This window comes from Mesocricetus auratus, unplaced genomic scaffold, assembly GCF_017639785.1.
Source record: "Mesocricetus auratus isolate SY011 unplaced genomic scaffold, BCM_Maur_2.0 Super-Scaffold_100006, whole genome shotgun sequence".
NCBI lineage: Eukaryota > Metazoa > Chordata > Mammalia > Rodentia > Cricetidae > Mesocricetus > Mesocricetus auratus.
In genome coordinates, this window is record NW_024429190.1 from 83,798,616 (window position 1) to 83,815,143 (window position 16,528).

Genomic DNA, 16,528 nt, shown 5'->3' on the forward strand with positions numbered 1-16,528 from the left:
CAATATACAAGCTCTAAATGGATAAAGCAAAAAGTTATTATAAGCAAGACATGATGGAATAGTGATCAAACCTGTGATACTGTCTCACTAGTTCTGTTTGGCTTTACAACTCATAATTTCAGTTCTCACTTTCATAAAATTGAGATGACGATGTTGTAAAAGATATCATTTAAAGTTTGTAATAAAGAGCTTAATTTGTAGTAATTTCCCGGTAAGTTTTAGTGGTTAGTTAATAATTTAAATCCATAATAATTTCATATAACTTCCTAAATGTTATCTTTTCTCAAGGAAAAGAAAACAGAAAGAAACCAGCTGACATGCAGAGGCAGGTGGATCTCACTGAGTTCAAAGCTAGCATGATCTACAAAGTGAGTTCCAGGACATCCCGGTCTATTACACAAAGAAACCCTGTTCCAAAAACACATAAAAGAAAAAGGAACACACTATGCAAAAACCATTCCTTTGGAGGATAGAGAGTTGGCTCAGTAGTTAAGAATACTGGTTGTTCTTCCAGAGGACAGACATTCAATTCCAGCATCCACATGGCAACTCACAACTTTCTGTAACTCCAGTTCCAGGAATCAGATACCCTCACACAAACACACATGCAGGCAAAACATCAATACACATGAAATAAAAGTTTTAAAAATATTAAATAAACATGTTCCTTTGAAATTTGGATCCAGTGAGGCAAGCTAATCTTGTTGGGCAATAGACAAGTATACCATATATTTATAATAAAGATTTAATTAATAAAAAAGAGACAGAATTATTTTCTTTCTTCAGTATTGCCTCTTAGCTTATAAAACCTAAAATATTTACACTTACCTTATCATGTTATATTGAATTTGAAACATAATTTAACATAGAATAATTATATATGATTAGTTTTTATTATCATATAACACACAATAGGCTGTATTCTGTTTTCAATTTCTACAATAATGGTAGGGATGCTAGGAAGAATATGCTTAGGTTGCAGTCAAGATTCAAGGACCAGGTACACTTTCTAAGTAAGCATTCCCTTATTTTTTCTAATAGTAGGCTTTTCAGAAGCCTGTGTCATGGTAAAGGAGCAAAAGGTACATATGGGTTAGGGCTCAGTAAAGACACTGGAGGTTTACTATGGCATCCTTCTTTTTTTAAAAAAAGTTTTTTGAGAGATTTTTACAACACATTTTGATCATCTTCCTAACCTCTGACTCTTTCCATATCAATTCCCTTCCCTCCTTACCTGTTTATATACCCTTCCCCTCCCATCAAGACCAATTTATGATGCCCAAATATTCTTAAATGTGTGGTCTTCTACTGGTCTGCCTCTGCTTCTCTTAACATGTCTCAATTAACTCTACAGCTGGGAGTAGAATTTCATACTCAGCTCCCATCTCATGCTGGGAATTGGTCTGACTTGGTCTTGTTTATGTGTTGTGTATACTATCATAACCATTGAGAGTTCATCATAGTGCAGCTTTCCTGCCCTGTCCAGAAGATGTTGACTTGTAGTCACCCATCAGGTCTGGTTTTTATGCTCTTGCAACCTCTGCTTTCATATTGGTCTCTGAACCCTTGAGGAAGAGAATATGGTATGTATGTTCCGTTTCTACCTAGGTACTCTTCAGTCTCTTATTCTCCACACCTTGGTCAGTTGTGAGTGCCTATGGTAATCACTTTGTTGGTTGTTTTTACTCTTTGCTCTTCTGACCTTTGGTTATTTGTGGGGACTGCCACCCAAATCCAAAATAAATCACACATGGATGCTTATTCTTTCTTATAAATTCCCGGCATTAGTTTGGCTTGTTTCTAGCCATCTTTTCTGAACTTAAATTAACCAATATACCTTTTGATCTGGGCTTTTATCTTTCTCTATTCTGTACACATTTATTCTTACTATGTGTATGGCTGTGTAACTGGGTGCCTGATCTCTGGTGTCCTCTCTCATTCTTTTTGCTCCTCCTTAATCTGCCCCTCTCAGATTTTCCTCCTTTTAATTCTCTCTGCCTGCCAACCCACCTATGCTTTTTCCTGCCTTTCTATTGGCTGTTCAGCTATTTATTAGACCAACCAGGTGTTTTAGACAGGCAAAGTAACACAGCTTCATAGAGTTAAACAAATGCAACACATATTTGCACAATTAAACACATTTTTTCACAGAATAGACAAATGTAAAACATCTTAAAATAATATTCCACAACAATTCACCATTTAATAGAAGCTTCTATTTGCTGGTAAATGAGGATTGAGTGATGCATTGATCTATGTGTATAAAAGTAAGTTCCTAGGAGTTGGTTTACTATTATGTCCATATGTCAAAATAATGTAGTAGGACCTCCCATAGGACCTGTGAATTGTCTATCCATAGGTTCTTGGCCTGATACTGATATTATATATAGGTTGAATTTTGTGGATCAAGACTTAAATCCAGTAAGAAATTATCTGTTACTCCCTCAGTGTCCATGCTGCTATGGCACTGGTGGACATGTATTACAAGAGTAGTCAATACTTCAGCTTATAAGGGTCACAACTGGGTATTACCAATGATTATTTTTCCCCTGATAGCATTCATCACATCTTCCAGCACTTTTTAAGCTAGCCAACAAGAATGAAGCTTCCTTAAGACCAGTAATGAATTAATGAAACTACATGAAGCTAAAAATCTCTGTACAACAAAGGACACCATCACTCAAGTGAGGAGGCAGCTTACAGATGGAAAAAATCACTAGCTATACATCTGACACAGAGGTAGAATCTAGACTTTATGATGAGCTCAAAAATTAAACATCAAATTATCTAATTAAAATGGAGCATAGAACTAAACAGAGAGTTCTCAAAAAATAAAATACAAATGTCTAATAAATGCATTTTAAATGTTCAATATCTACAGCCACCAGACAAATGCAATTAACACTGCTTTGAGAGACCATTTCACCTGGTCAGATGGCACAGGTTAAAAATGATGAAAATGGGGAAAAGGAGAGTACTTATTCCCTACTGGTAGGAGTGAAAATTTGTATAACCATTATGGAAATCTGTGTGGAGGGCCCTATGAAGCAAAAATTAGATTCTTCATATGATCTAGATATAGCACTCAAGTATATACCCAAAGGATTACATGCCCTACTCTGGAGATATTAACCCATTCATGCTCATTGCTGCTTACTCTCAATACCCAAGAAATGGGGAAGGCCTAGATGTCCATCAACCTATGAATAACTAATGGGGATGTGGTATATTTACACAATAGGTTATTGTTCAGCTATTACAAAATGAAATTGTTCAGTTTGAAGGTAAACAAATGGATCTTGAAGCAATCATTCTGAATGAGGTACTCCATATAAACAAAGACAAACTAGGGTATATTTCTTTCGATTGGTTCATTGGCAACTTTAGAAAAGTAACTAATGTAGCAATAGGAATTTGATGGATTTGTCTTATCTATTCTTTGGCAATTATATTAGACTGGGCTCTCTGGAAAATCATATAACAAATATTATAGAGGATGGATAGATAGATAGATGGATAGATAGATAGATAGATAGATTATAGATAGATAGATAGGTTACTAACTATATGTATCAGTTCTTAAGATTATGAACACTAAGGACTCCAATTAATATCTGCATATGTGATCTGCAAGATGAAGAGCCAAGGAATCCAGTGGCGCCTTTCTGCCTAAGGCTGGATGCTTCGTAACCTGGGAGGTTGCAGGTGCAAGTCCTGCATCTGAAAGTGAGAGTGTTTGGAGTTGTGATGGCTCAGAACTGGATATTGTTGTTCCAGCTACATGAGAGAGGGTGAGAACAAATTTACATTTTCTCTGTTTTTTGTTCTATTTGGTCCCTGAACTAATTGCATAGCTCCTGCCTACACTAGATGAGGATAGATCTTCTTCATTCAAAATTAAATCAAATGACAACCCATGCTAAAAACTTTCTTAGATATGTACAGCAAGATCCCTTTTCAGCTATCTGGGTAACCCTAAATCCAATACTGTTGACACCAAAAATTAACTACCATCTGCTCACAGAGCATCTTCACAGCCTCCCTGCTGACTTCTCCCTCTCCTACCCTTAATGACTATTTGAGCCCACCAGCTTTCCTCAGGATACAGAGTCCTCCTACCTCCTTCTTCTTATGTGACCCACCAACCCTGCTGACCATTACCTTGTATCCCTACAGATTGTTCAATCTGAAGCTTTCCTTTTACTCTGATGTGGTCAAAGCATAAACCTAATCTATTTACCTCACTCATTTTTTGTGATCTTCATTCTGCTTCTCAAAACCCTTTCTTTTCTCAAGAGAATGTCTTATATGTCAAAAGGGGTGGCTTTCAAAGCTGTTGTTTCTGATGTGGACTTCAAGAAGAGATTTTAGAATTAATGAAGCTCCTCTTTCTGCTGCCATCTTGGTTCCGCGCCCTCCGCACAAAATGCCTGAAGGAGTCACAGAAACCGTCCCTGCTACCAAGCATGAGTTGCCACAGCCTCAGGCTGAGATAGGATCTGGAACAGAGTCTGACAGTGATGAATCAGTACCAGAGCTCCAGGAACAAGACTCCACACAGACAACCACACAACAAGCCCAGCTGGTGGTGGAATGAAACCAGGGCAAGGAAGGCTATGTCCAAACTGGGTCTTCAACAGGTTACAGGGGTTACTAGAGTCACTATCCAAAATCCAAAAATATCCTCTTCGCCATCACAAAACCAGATAGCTACAAGAGCTCAGCTTCAGACACCTACGTAGGTTTTTGAGAGGCCAAGACTGAAAATTTGTCTAAGCAAGCCCAGTTAGCAGCTGCTGAGAAATTCAATGTTCAAGCTGAAGCCGTTTCAAATGTTCAGGAAAACACTCTGAATCCAAGGGGAGCGAGGATGAAGAGGTTGATGAAACAGGTGTGGAAGCTAAGGACATAGAATTGGTCATGCCATAAGCAAATGTGTCGAGAGCAAAGGCAGTCCGAGCCCTGAAAAACAACAGTAATGATATTGTAAATGACATTATGGAATTAATGATGTAATTATTTGACAGCAAGGATGCTTCCCTTCACCTACCCCGCCCCATTCTTGGTGTCCCAAACGTGGATCTACAGCTTGGTTTGAAATTTGTACTGCTTCTATCACTAATGAAGTTATGACTTCTTGTTGGATGAAAAAAAAAAGAATTAATGAAGCTGAGCATTAATGTTTTGTTCTCTTTACATGTCTGCTATAAGTACATCACTTTTCCTTAAGGTGATGAGTTGTGTGACTCACAGGAAGAAGGGTTGCAATCAAGGATAGAAATAAATGCAGAAGGTCTGATCTTTCAATCACAGTGATGTTAGTACCATACAACAGGTTGACTCCTTTTCATGACTTATTGCTGACAATGATTCTTAAGTTTAGCTCTCTTGTCCCCAGGGAAACATTAAAGTGAAAATTATGGTGGTAAAGTTTTCTTGAAATTGACAGTCTGATATTGAAGTTTAAAAAAATTTGAGAATGACACTAGAACATAGAAAGATCCCCTATACTTCTGGATTGGCTGAATTAATGTGAAAGTGACTTATTACAAAAGAGATTTACAAATTAATTAAGTACAATTCCCAGCAAAATCCATTTGGCATTTTTCAAATAATTAGGACAAATAGTACAATTTATATGGAAGTCAGAAATATACCACAAATTCAAAGCAAACCAAAGTAGAAAGAAGAATATTAGAGGCATTACAACACAGGTTCTCAAACTGTACCATAGAACCAGAGTACCAAACATGGCAAGGTACTGCCAGAAAAAGAACAGACACACAGAACAATGGAACAGATCAGAGGACCTACAAATAAATCCCACTTAGCTCTAACCACTTAAACTTTGATAAGAATGTCAAAAATATGTTGGAAAAAAGACCATCTCTTAAACCAATGGTACTGTTAGAGAATGAAATTAGGTCAGTATCTCTCACCCAAAACTCACTCAAATGAATCAAAAATATTAATATAACCTGAAGCTCAAAACTGGTAGATGAAAACATAGGCAAAATATTTCAAGATAAAGCATAGGCAACAACTATCTAAACAAGATGTCAATCACACTGGGAAATAATTCCTAAAATAGTTAAGTGGGATTTCATGAAACTTAAAACCTTTTGTTCAGGAAAAAACTATCAGTAGAGTGAAGAGACAGAGTGGGAGTCTACTATTTGTACATTTAACAGGGTACTACCCTCTAGACCATTGGTTCTAACTCTGTGATGATTTAATACAGTTCCTCATGTGTAGTGACCCCAAAACGATAAAATTATTCTATTGCCACACCATAACTGTAATTTTTCTACTGTTATATAAATTGCAGTGTAAATATCTGATATGCAGGATAACTGATACAGTACCCCAGAGGGGTCGTGACCCACAGGTTAAGAAAAACTGCTCTAGACACTTTATAAATGAACTATGAATTGAATCAGCAATTCTCAAGGGAAGATATTCAAATGCCCAATAAATATTTGAAGAATATTAACATCCTTAGCCATCTGGGAAATGCAAATTAAAATGAATTGATATTTCATCTCACTCAGCATAATATCAAAAAGAAAACCAATGGCAATTGATGCTGGCGAGGGTGTGAAGGAAAGAGGAGCATTATGCACTGCTGGAGGGAGTGGAAACCACTGTGGAAATCAGCTGACATTCCTCAAAAAGCTGCATCTTAAATTGTCATGCAATCCAGCTATACCCCTCTTGGGCCTATACCTGAAGGACTCTAACACAGCATATTACAGAGTACTAATACATCATGTTTGTTGCTGCACTATGGACAAGGATAAATATGGAACCAACCTGGATGTCTGTTGATAGATGAATGGATACATTGTATATGTTGCTTATATACAAATTCATAAATTTATAACACTTTCATGAAAATCGATGGAAGTGGAGGTCATTATGTTAAGTAAAATAAGTCAAACCAATACCGTATCTTCTCTCTCATCTATGAAGCCTGGTTATGAATGCACATGTGTGCAAACGTGTGTGTGTGTGTGTGTGTGTGTGTGTGTGTGTGTGTGTGTGTGTGTGATGAAAGGAGAAAGAAGCCTGAAGGGAGAAGTGAGTAAGAGAAAGAAAGAGAAAGAAATGAATATATATGTCATAAAAGCAGAAATGGAGCTATTTGGAAAGAGGAAAAGGAGTAGCAAGAAGGGGAGAGTTTGCGGGGCAGGCAAAGACACGCATGCATGAAAAAAATCACAGTGAAATCTGTTTCTTAGTATGCTAAATCATTTGATTAATTAATAATCAAAAATATAAAGACTCTCACTCTTCACATTATAATGTTCCTTATGAACCTAGTAGCTCCTACTAGCCATAATGAACTAATTCCCATTGTACATCTATTGTATGTTTACCATGTGTGACCCATTTAGTCTTCACCATCATATAAAACAAATGTTCTTACTGCTCCTATTTTGATGATGAAGAAACAGATTCAGAAAATTTAGAACTGTCCTTACATGTATTCATTAGTCAATGATGCTCTATTACCTAGACTTGGGTGTGTATTTACAATTTGTCTTGCTAAGCACAATATTGAATGGATGTGTTATTGCCACACCTATATGGATGATATAAGAGTCATTGAGTAATTTACTATGTTTTCTTTCCTTCTGTGTCCCAATGATGGTCCATAGTGCAGTGAAAAATCTATTCATGAACACCCCCAGAAAGATGTGGCATAGAAGAGTGCTCCAAGCATCCTTTAGTTGACATGCAACAACATGTAAAAAAGAAAATATTGTTATTTCAAGCTATTGAGCATTGGCAAGATATTTATTAATACAGGCTAACCTTGTTCTGGATGATTAATGCAGAAGTCACTTATTTGGCAATTATTTATTCATTTATTCATTCAGCAGATAATTACCAATTATCTTCTGTGTGCCAGGTATAGATTACATACTGCAAGAAGAATCATGATACTTGTCTTTACAGCCTCTAAATAAGCTATCCAAATGTTATACAATCAATTAAATGATGGTGTCGCATTGCATTCCAGAGTTTTCAGGAAGATTCTCTTCTCTTTTCTTCCAAACAGAGATTTACGGTAGTTTGCCATTGGTCCTCAGAATAATGTAAACTTTAGATGTTAGTCGAGTAGGCTAACTGCTTCATATAATGTTGGTTGAAACATTATGAACAAATTGAGTGAGTGTCACCATCACAAAGAGGCTGAATAGCACACTAAAAGTTTGGCTATGGTTTATGGGTTAGGCAATGGTCATGTTTTATGGCTATCATTTTTTTTTGGTTTTTACGAGACAAGGTTTCTCTGTGTTGTTTTGGAGGCTGTCGGTCCAGCCCAGCCTCGAACTCACAGAAATCCGCCTGCCTCTGCCTCCCGAGTGCTAGGATTAAAGGTGTGCGCCACCACCGCCCGGCACATGGCTATCATTTTTTAAACCCACAATTATTTGTAGTTTGTTTCTGTTTGACAGATGGCAAAGATGTGAGCCTAAATATTCATTTCCAAACTCCTTTGCTGCTAAGACCCAAGCCTCTGGGCATCCTTCACCAACTAGATGTGTGTCAACTAGACTTCATGTTAGAATGTCAATTTGTTTATCTGGTGAGGAATGGTGAAGAGACAGAGTCCCCTGCATGAGGGAGGACAAGATGGCAGAGTGCCACCACAGCATAGGCACTGAAGTGGAGGAGCTTGTTCAACAGCACCAAGAGAGGGGGCAGAAATGTTCATCTCATTAGACTTCAGAACATATTTCGGAGCATTATTCCTAGAAATCTGGCCTTGATCCCAGTTCTCTGAATCTCTCAATATCTATGAGCTACTTGTATTCTTAATGAACTTGTTTTCTGCTTAATCAACCACAGTCAGTTTCTGTGTCTTCAGATAAGAGCTACCCTAAGAGATGCAGTGTGGAAGCTGAGTCATATTCAAGTCAGATCCTGGGAAAAGAACAGAAATGGCTAATCTAAAGGCATGTGGGTGGCTGCAGAATTTCAGGCTGCAAAACTGGAGATCAGAGGGGAAAAAGCTTTCAAAGAAGGTGATCTTTGTGCCTGCTTGAAGAAACTGGTGTGGGCAAGTAGCCTTCTGCTACTTCAGTCCTCTTGTGTTAATTCAGTCATTCAGCAAATTCTTACAGAGTACATCCATGTAGGTCCTGTGCTAGGCAAAGGTAAGTCAGGTATAAGCTTGAACCTGTATTTCTAATTGTTTTATATAGTGGGAAGTCACATTGTAATGAAGTGATCACACTAACAGACACACAGATCATGATGATCAAGCATGAGAAGTCGTGGACGCTTTGCCGAAGTAATCTGAAAGACATGCAAATTCAGGAAAGGAAGAGAGCAGAAAATGTGCTAGGAGGTCTAAGAAGCATGTTCAAATACTTTGAAAGCACATGTGCAGATCTAAAAAGCTAAAGAGTTTAGAGTAAAGAGGCAAGGTGACTATGTAGTGGGATAGGGCTGTGGTGGAGCTGCGGGGTCAGGAAAGAGCATGCAATGCAGAAGACGCAATGTGAGGTGTATTTTTCCTTTCCCCTAAAATTGATACGAGGTCATTAGAGAATTTTAAGCTATATGTTCACATTGTTAAGTATTCTGAAATTCCATGCTGGCTAGAGTGGAGACGGTGGGTGGCAGGGGAGGGTAGAATTCACAGAAGAGTGAGTTAAGAGGATACAGCAATAGTCGAGACAAGTGTGGGTTGCTGCTCCAGGCTGGAGCAAGGGAAGGAGGTGGAGGAGAACAGAGGAGAAAGGTATTTAGGATGGAAACTAAGGGACCTTCAAGATGAGTTAAATATGGGATGTGAGTGAGTCTAAATTTTCGGACTTAGTCAACCTACATACTAACCACTGAAGGAGTATCAAGAGTGACCAGCAAGAGACAGAGAATAGTGTCTTAGGTCTTGCAAAGTCTGAAATGAGGCATCTGTAATATTTAAGAGACACCAGTAAAGAGAGACTTGACTCTGAGGGTTAGAAGTTCTACAAAGTCCTCTACTGTCATAATCACACTGAGACTAGAGCTGTCTTAAAGGGATACTTATGTCCTCCCTTTGGCCATCAGAAATGGAAACAGTGGACCTCAAGAAATTTCTCCAGGAATCTAATGTTGGAGAAGGAACAGGTTGAAGTTTGATGTCAGCCAGAGGGGTGCCTTGTCTTATGGAAAAACATTTCACACAGTTCTGATGGCTTGCTAGTTCATTTTTTTTTCAGAAAAGATTGAAGGTAGGCAATGGTGATGGCCAGGTCCACATCTCATCCAGGATTGTTAGCTATGCATACCTCTTACTCTCCACTTAAATCTAAATTTCAAATCAGGACTTCAAAGATGCATTTTTGGGATACTGCACCTCTCATTTGCTACATTGGACAAATCTTTTTCCTGGCCTTTCGCTGTTATTTTTTGTTTAATCGATGGATTGAGGATCAGTGGTTGAGTCCCACTTACTAGTGTTGCCAGGGCCCAGACTCTCTCTGTAGCAACTCAAGTAACACTGGGAAAATCTTGTTTGATCTTAAAAGCAGATCTGCTGAAGCTGGAATCTGGCTAGTCTGGCCTGGTAAACATGAGATCAACATGTCCAGTCATTTATTGCTGCAGTTTTAGGAAATGTGCAACTTAGACTGAGCATGGCATGCAGTCAGGATGGGGACACTGATCTAAAGAATCATACAAATCAGAATGCAAACTTCCCAAAATGTAGATAAAGGAGATGCATACTAAATTCTTTTCAAAGGCACCTTTTTAAGGGTAATTTTTAGGGCTAAGATACAGGGATGCTCTGGGAAAGGGAGACAGTGATTCAGAAAGACTGAACATCCTGGAACAGTTCCTGGTCTTTAAGACTCATTGGTGTTAAATAGGGCGATAATGACAGATGAGGTTAGAGATTTAACCAGGAAGCTGGTGTCAACAAGCCTATAACATTTTGACCTTGTATCTGAAAATTTAGTATATTTGGTACTTCTTGCTTCATTGTGATCAAACTATCTGCCAGAAACTGCATAAAGGAGAAAGGGTTTGCTTTGGCTCATAGTCAAGAGAGATGTTAGTTCATCAAGGTGGGGATGGTGGGTCAGGCTATCATTCTGTGGCAGTCGGAGCACTGGGCATTCTGTGCTGGTCAGGGATGGCTACCGATGTCAAGCCTATGATATGGCATTCTTCTGCCAGCCAGGCCTAACATGCTCAATACCATTGTGCACAAAGGGGCACCACAAGCTGGAGATGGAGAGCTCAATGGATGGGAACAAGTTAGTCATAAGCCATAGCACCCAGTATTTTTTTGAGAGCATTCTGTGAATGCACTGAGAGTTGGATGTGGGTTTTACATATGTAAAACTGCTGGAGCTGTGGGCATTTTTAATACAAAATCTGAGAAGAATCACCCCAAATCCAAATTTACTAGCCATCTCTTTTCCCCAGGTGATTCACATATTAGTTACGGTTCCAAGTGTTGATGTTGTCGTCCCAGTCAAAGCACAGAGCTGGAAAGTTCAACAACCTGTACACTGTTAATTTGTGCTTAAATGGTTAATGAGCTAATGGCTTTTTCATTAGAAACCATTGAATAAACTCCCTCATTAAATGTCAGTCAGCAAGGGCAAGTTCATAGCTTACAATCTGCTCTGATATTTACACCACAGCAATAGGTAGATGTTATGAACCAGAATCTGATTTATTGTTTTAATGTCTATATTGACAATTAGCAAACTATAGCTTAAATGCTGAATTGTGTCTCAGAGAATTAAATTGCTTTGTTTAAAAAACTTGGTTGAAGGACTGTTGTTCTTACTTGCTTTCTGTTGCTGTGGGGGGAAAATAAAACTGCAAAAAATGCGACTTGGGGAAGAAAGGGTTTATCTGACTTATACTCAAAGATCATGTTACAACATTAAGGGAAGTCAGGTCAGGAACCTGGAGGTGGGAAGCGTGGTGGACTACAGCTTACTGTTTTGCTCTCTTTCTCACCCAGTTAGCTTTCTTATAGTGTTCAGACCAACCTGCCTAAGGATAATGCTGCCTACATTGGGTGAGCGCTCCTTATCAACAAAGAAAGCATTTCTTCTCAGGCATGGTCACAGGTTAGCCTTATACATGCAATTCTTCACTTGAGGTTCCCTTTGCCCAAGTGTCTCTGAGTTGTGTCAAATTGATGAAGACTAACCAGGACAGTTGATTTTTAAAAAGGAAAGAGCAAAAGAGGTACAACCAGTCAGCAGCACGTGGTAAACACTTGCGTTCTGTTATGTTAGGGTCTGCTAGTAAATAGATCACAGTTTGAATACAGCTTGTCTTCTATGATGCCCATGTTGACGTTTGGGTTTCTGTGTAATAGTTTTGAGACATGGTGGGCCCTTTAGGAGCTGATGAAGCTGTTCAAAGAATGGGTGAAGTTCCTTCAGAATTGGATTAGTTACCACCAGAGTGGATTGTTGTAAAGCCCAGCTGGTTCCTCTTTGGTTCTTTCACACTGGTTGCTTGCCCTGCTTGTTTCTGTTGCACCCTGACCAGAATCTGCTATATAATCTTGAACTTCCGGCCTCCAGAAGTGTGAACCAAATAGACTTCTTTCTTTATGGGTTGTCTAATATCACATGTTCTGTTGTAGCAACCCAAAATTACTAAGTCAGAGTATCTCAGGTTTCGTGGGACATAGAGTTATTGTCACAACTATACTGGACAGTCATGCTAGCCCAAGCACTTCTGAGGGGTAACACATAAATTGGCATGACTCTGTTCCAATAAATTTTTGTTGAAACAGCCAGTGGGCCTGATTTGGTCCCCATGCCTTAGTTTTCCAAACTGAAATAATGAAATTTATGTTCTGTGTGAGTTTTCTAATCAATAAATAGTAACTGTAATAATAAGCCATATTTATATCAAGGTAATGTCCTTAAGGAATTAAAAGTATTAAAAACCTTTCACTGCAACAAACTTCCATGTGGCTAATCTGGACCACTTTGAATTCTGTCAATGAAAATTCCATTTCTGAATATCTTTGGCCAGTCATGTGAAGACTGTTGTAAAGAGAAGTCTTGTGGTTATTAAGGGCCTTTACAGTTGTCTGATTCACAGCGCCACACAAGGAGTTCTCTAAAAGCAATAGAAATTACACATGAGACCACCTGTGCCTGCCTTACTCTGAGCTTGTAAGTGCTGGGAAGCCAAACGAATCCAAGTCACTTAAGTTTAGTGGGAGCCTTTCCTGTTGAGCCATTGAACACCAGTTCACATGAATGCTTGTTGCAAAATGTTGACATTGCATCATGTTTTACTTGATTTATATGAGTATGTCTGTGTGCAACAATCTACGTGCCCACACAGGGAACAAGTATGAAAATGCTTATGTCATACAAATGTCCTTGTACTCAATCTTTCTACACACCAGTGTGGTCACAACTTTTCATGTTTAGGTCCACAAGTAACTAACAATTAATAGACTATTTGGTTTAATTTCCATAGTAGTTTTAGTTCACTTCGTTTCCTCTCAGAGTGCAAACTTATGTACAGGCACATACCTATACTCTAATTCTTCCATGAACACTCTCACCACCAAAGGATCAGCAACACAACCACATCTCATTGTCCAGCAAGTAGATACATGTGACCTTCTGGGAAGAGACACTTCCCATCTTGAAGACTCTGCTAAGTGAGCAGGCAGTGTAGCTCACCAAAACTCTGCTAGAAATGGACAAGTCTCACTGAGTTCTTGTCTGGCATTATTTCTTGGTCACTGTGTGAATCTGGGCTGGCTGTTTTCCTAAAATTTCTATAGGCGTCAAAACTGAAGTAAGGCTAGCCAGTATAAATATCCTTTAGCGGGATGGAGACATGGAGAAATAGTAGTTCAGCTCCCAGAACTCACACAGGTAGTTTATAACTGCAACTTCATCTCCATAGAGATTAGAAAGCAATGGCCTCTGTGAAAACACGTGCACATACCCACATATACAGGTAAAATTAGAAATAATAACAAATCTTTGAATGTCTTTTAGAAGACACTTACATCTGGAAAATATGTCCTATAGATGGTGGGGCTGCCCCACCCACTGTCGGCAGTGGAGAAGCTGAGCTGAAAGCAAACGGTGACAGCACTCCTCCAAAGGCCAAGAGCAAGCACTCTACCCACCTGGAATGTCTTTTTCTTCTTATTTTGGCCTAAATAATGTTAAACTAAACAACAGCAACCATTTCGAACAATATTGGTGACTAGGAAATTTCATGAAAACTTTAGACAGCTAGATTGTGTGTGTGTGTGTGTGTGTGTGTGTGTGTGTGTGTGTGTGTGTGTGTGTGTGTGAAATTGCTAGATCTGGCAAACTTAGTCCCTCGCATTTTTTAATTCATCAGTGTGCATCTGAGTGTCTACCCCTGGGCCAGTGGGTCAGGGAAGCTGCGAAATTCCAGATTTGAAAGTCTGAAGTCAATTTTCCGTGATGCTGTCATGTGAGGAGTCACAGAATGCTCTTCTTTCCTAATGTCTAACAGAAGAATGTCACTTAGATCATCTGCTCAGAACCAGTGCTATCAATAGTTCCATTTTTCTGTTGAAATAGTCCATTTAGTAAGATTCTTTTCTTCACATTATAGCTTCAGAGACAAAGGAGTAGTTGTGGCTGCTTGTATAAAATTTAAGGTCGTATCTATGAAGATACGTATCATCTAGAAGAATGAGTCTAACCAAGGACCTGCAGGATTGTAATGAAGAAAAGCACATGAAATATTAAGGCTTCATATAGAAAACAGAACAAATGTTAAAATACAATTTCTCACAGATAATCAGTTCTGTAAGAATGTAAACTTTTCTCCAGTTAATATAAAATGTAATACAATTCTAATAAGTATACCAACAATTTTCAGATATTCTGATGAATTTGTTTCCAATTGTATCTAAAGGAACAACATTCAAGGAAGGACAGATAACTATGAAATAGAAGACGGGAGAGGAGAAAGTGTAATGGAACCTCAAGACAAGGCAACACGGTAGCGACCGTCAGTAGCCAGCATACAAGTGCATTAGGAATACAGTGATGGGTAGATCTATGAATGGACTGTAATCACTACATCTGTCACTTAGAATAAATGGAGACATGATGAACTATTTGATGTGCAAACTGGATTCCTAGGAAAAATAATCATAGAACTGGGGGAATGACTCAGAGAGTAAGACTGCTTGTTCTAGCATGAAAATCTTAGTTCAGCTCCCTATATCCACATAAAAGCTAGGCACAGTAATTCAAGTCCATAGAGACAGAGGGTTCCTGGGGATTATTGACTATCTAGTGTAATAGTGAGTTTCAGTGAGTTTCATGCTCAGTGAATGATCTTGTGTCAAAAAGTAAGTTACAGAGCAATAGAGGAAAGCAACTAACATTGACCACTATTTTCCACCTGCTCGTAAGTGGGTGAACACATGTATCACCTGCATATACATATTTACACACATATACACAAGGAAAAATAATTATAATCTTGCTGTTTCATACACAAATATGTTGAAGACCTAAATGTAGAAACAAAAGGTCCAAAACTGTGGTTTAAAAAATGACCAAGTTGTCTTCAACATTTCAGTCTGGGAGAGAGATCTACAAATCAACAAGAAGAACATATACACTTCAGAAAATACAAATTGAGATTTCTTAAAATTTAAATTTTATATGGTGAAAGATACCATATTAAGAATAGTCAACTAAAAAAGGGCCTTTGAACATATATAAGTCACTGGACTTGTGTTCAGAATATGTAAATAACTTAATAAATCAGTAAGAGAAGACATAAGTAATTAAAAAGGTAAGTGGACATAAAATACTAAGTTGAAATTTACAGGCATAAAAAAGTGAAAACATAATTAGTCAGGTAGTTAGGACCACTTGAATTAAAATAAGAGAAATAAAAACATACATCCGTACAAAGACTTGTATTTTATTGTAATTGCTACAGACTAGAAAGCTAAAGCCCACTGAGAGATGATTGAACAAAATACTGGCCATTTGTATTTGAATACAGACTAAGCACAGATACCCAACAACTTGACAGACTCACCCAGAATAAGTATGGTGAATGAGAAAAACCAGACATAAGACACATAAATCATCATCTCGTTTATGACAAAAGTCTAGAAAATGCAAAGGACGCATGATGAGAGGAACAGATCCATCGTTGCCCGGTCTGTTGTCTGTTGCTGCATGATAAATTGCTAGAGCTCAGGGCCTCAACAGCATGCTTCCATCACCTCACAGGACGTGAGCTACAGGGGTACCTGGGTATCAGAGCTCAGTGGCTCAAATCCCGCCAGGCTTTGAGTACTTTCCTCATTAGCAGAATTGCAGTCCTCCTTGCTGCAGGGCTAACTCCAGGCCCACATCCCTCTTTGCTCCCACAAACTCTCAGACACAACAGAGCAGTGCTACCCAGACATACATGGGCTCCCTGCTTTTTCAAAAACCTCTGTGGCTTCCCTCTCTGATTTTTGAAGAGCTAACGTGATTAGATCAGGCCCATCTAGTCAGTTTTCTTT

At 38.6% G+C, this 16,528-nt stretch overlaps 1 protein-coding gene and 1 pseudogene across 1 annotated transcript in view; both read left to right on the top strand.

The window, feature by feature from the left end:
• The window catches only part of Synpr (synaptoporin), a 331,824-nt gene that overhangs the window by 133,759 nt on the left and 181,537 nt on the right, over window positions 1–16,528 (top strand). The gene's annotated exons all lie outside the window — the stretch shown is intronic.
• LOC121140913 lies at window positions 4,427–5,016 on the top strand (annotated as a pseudogene).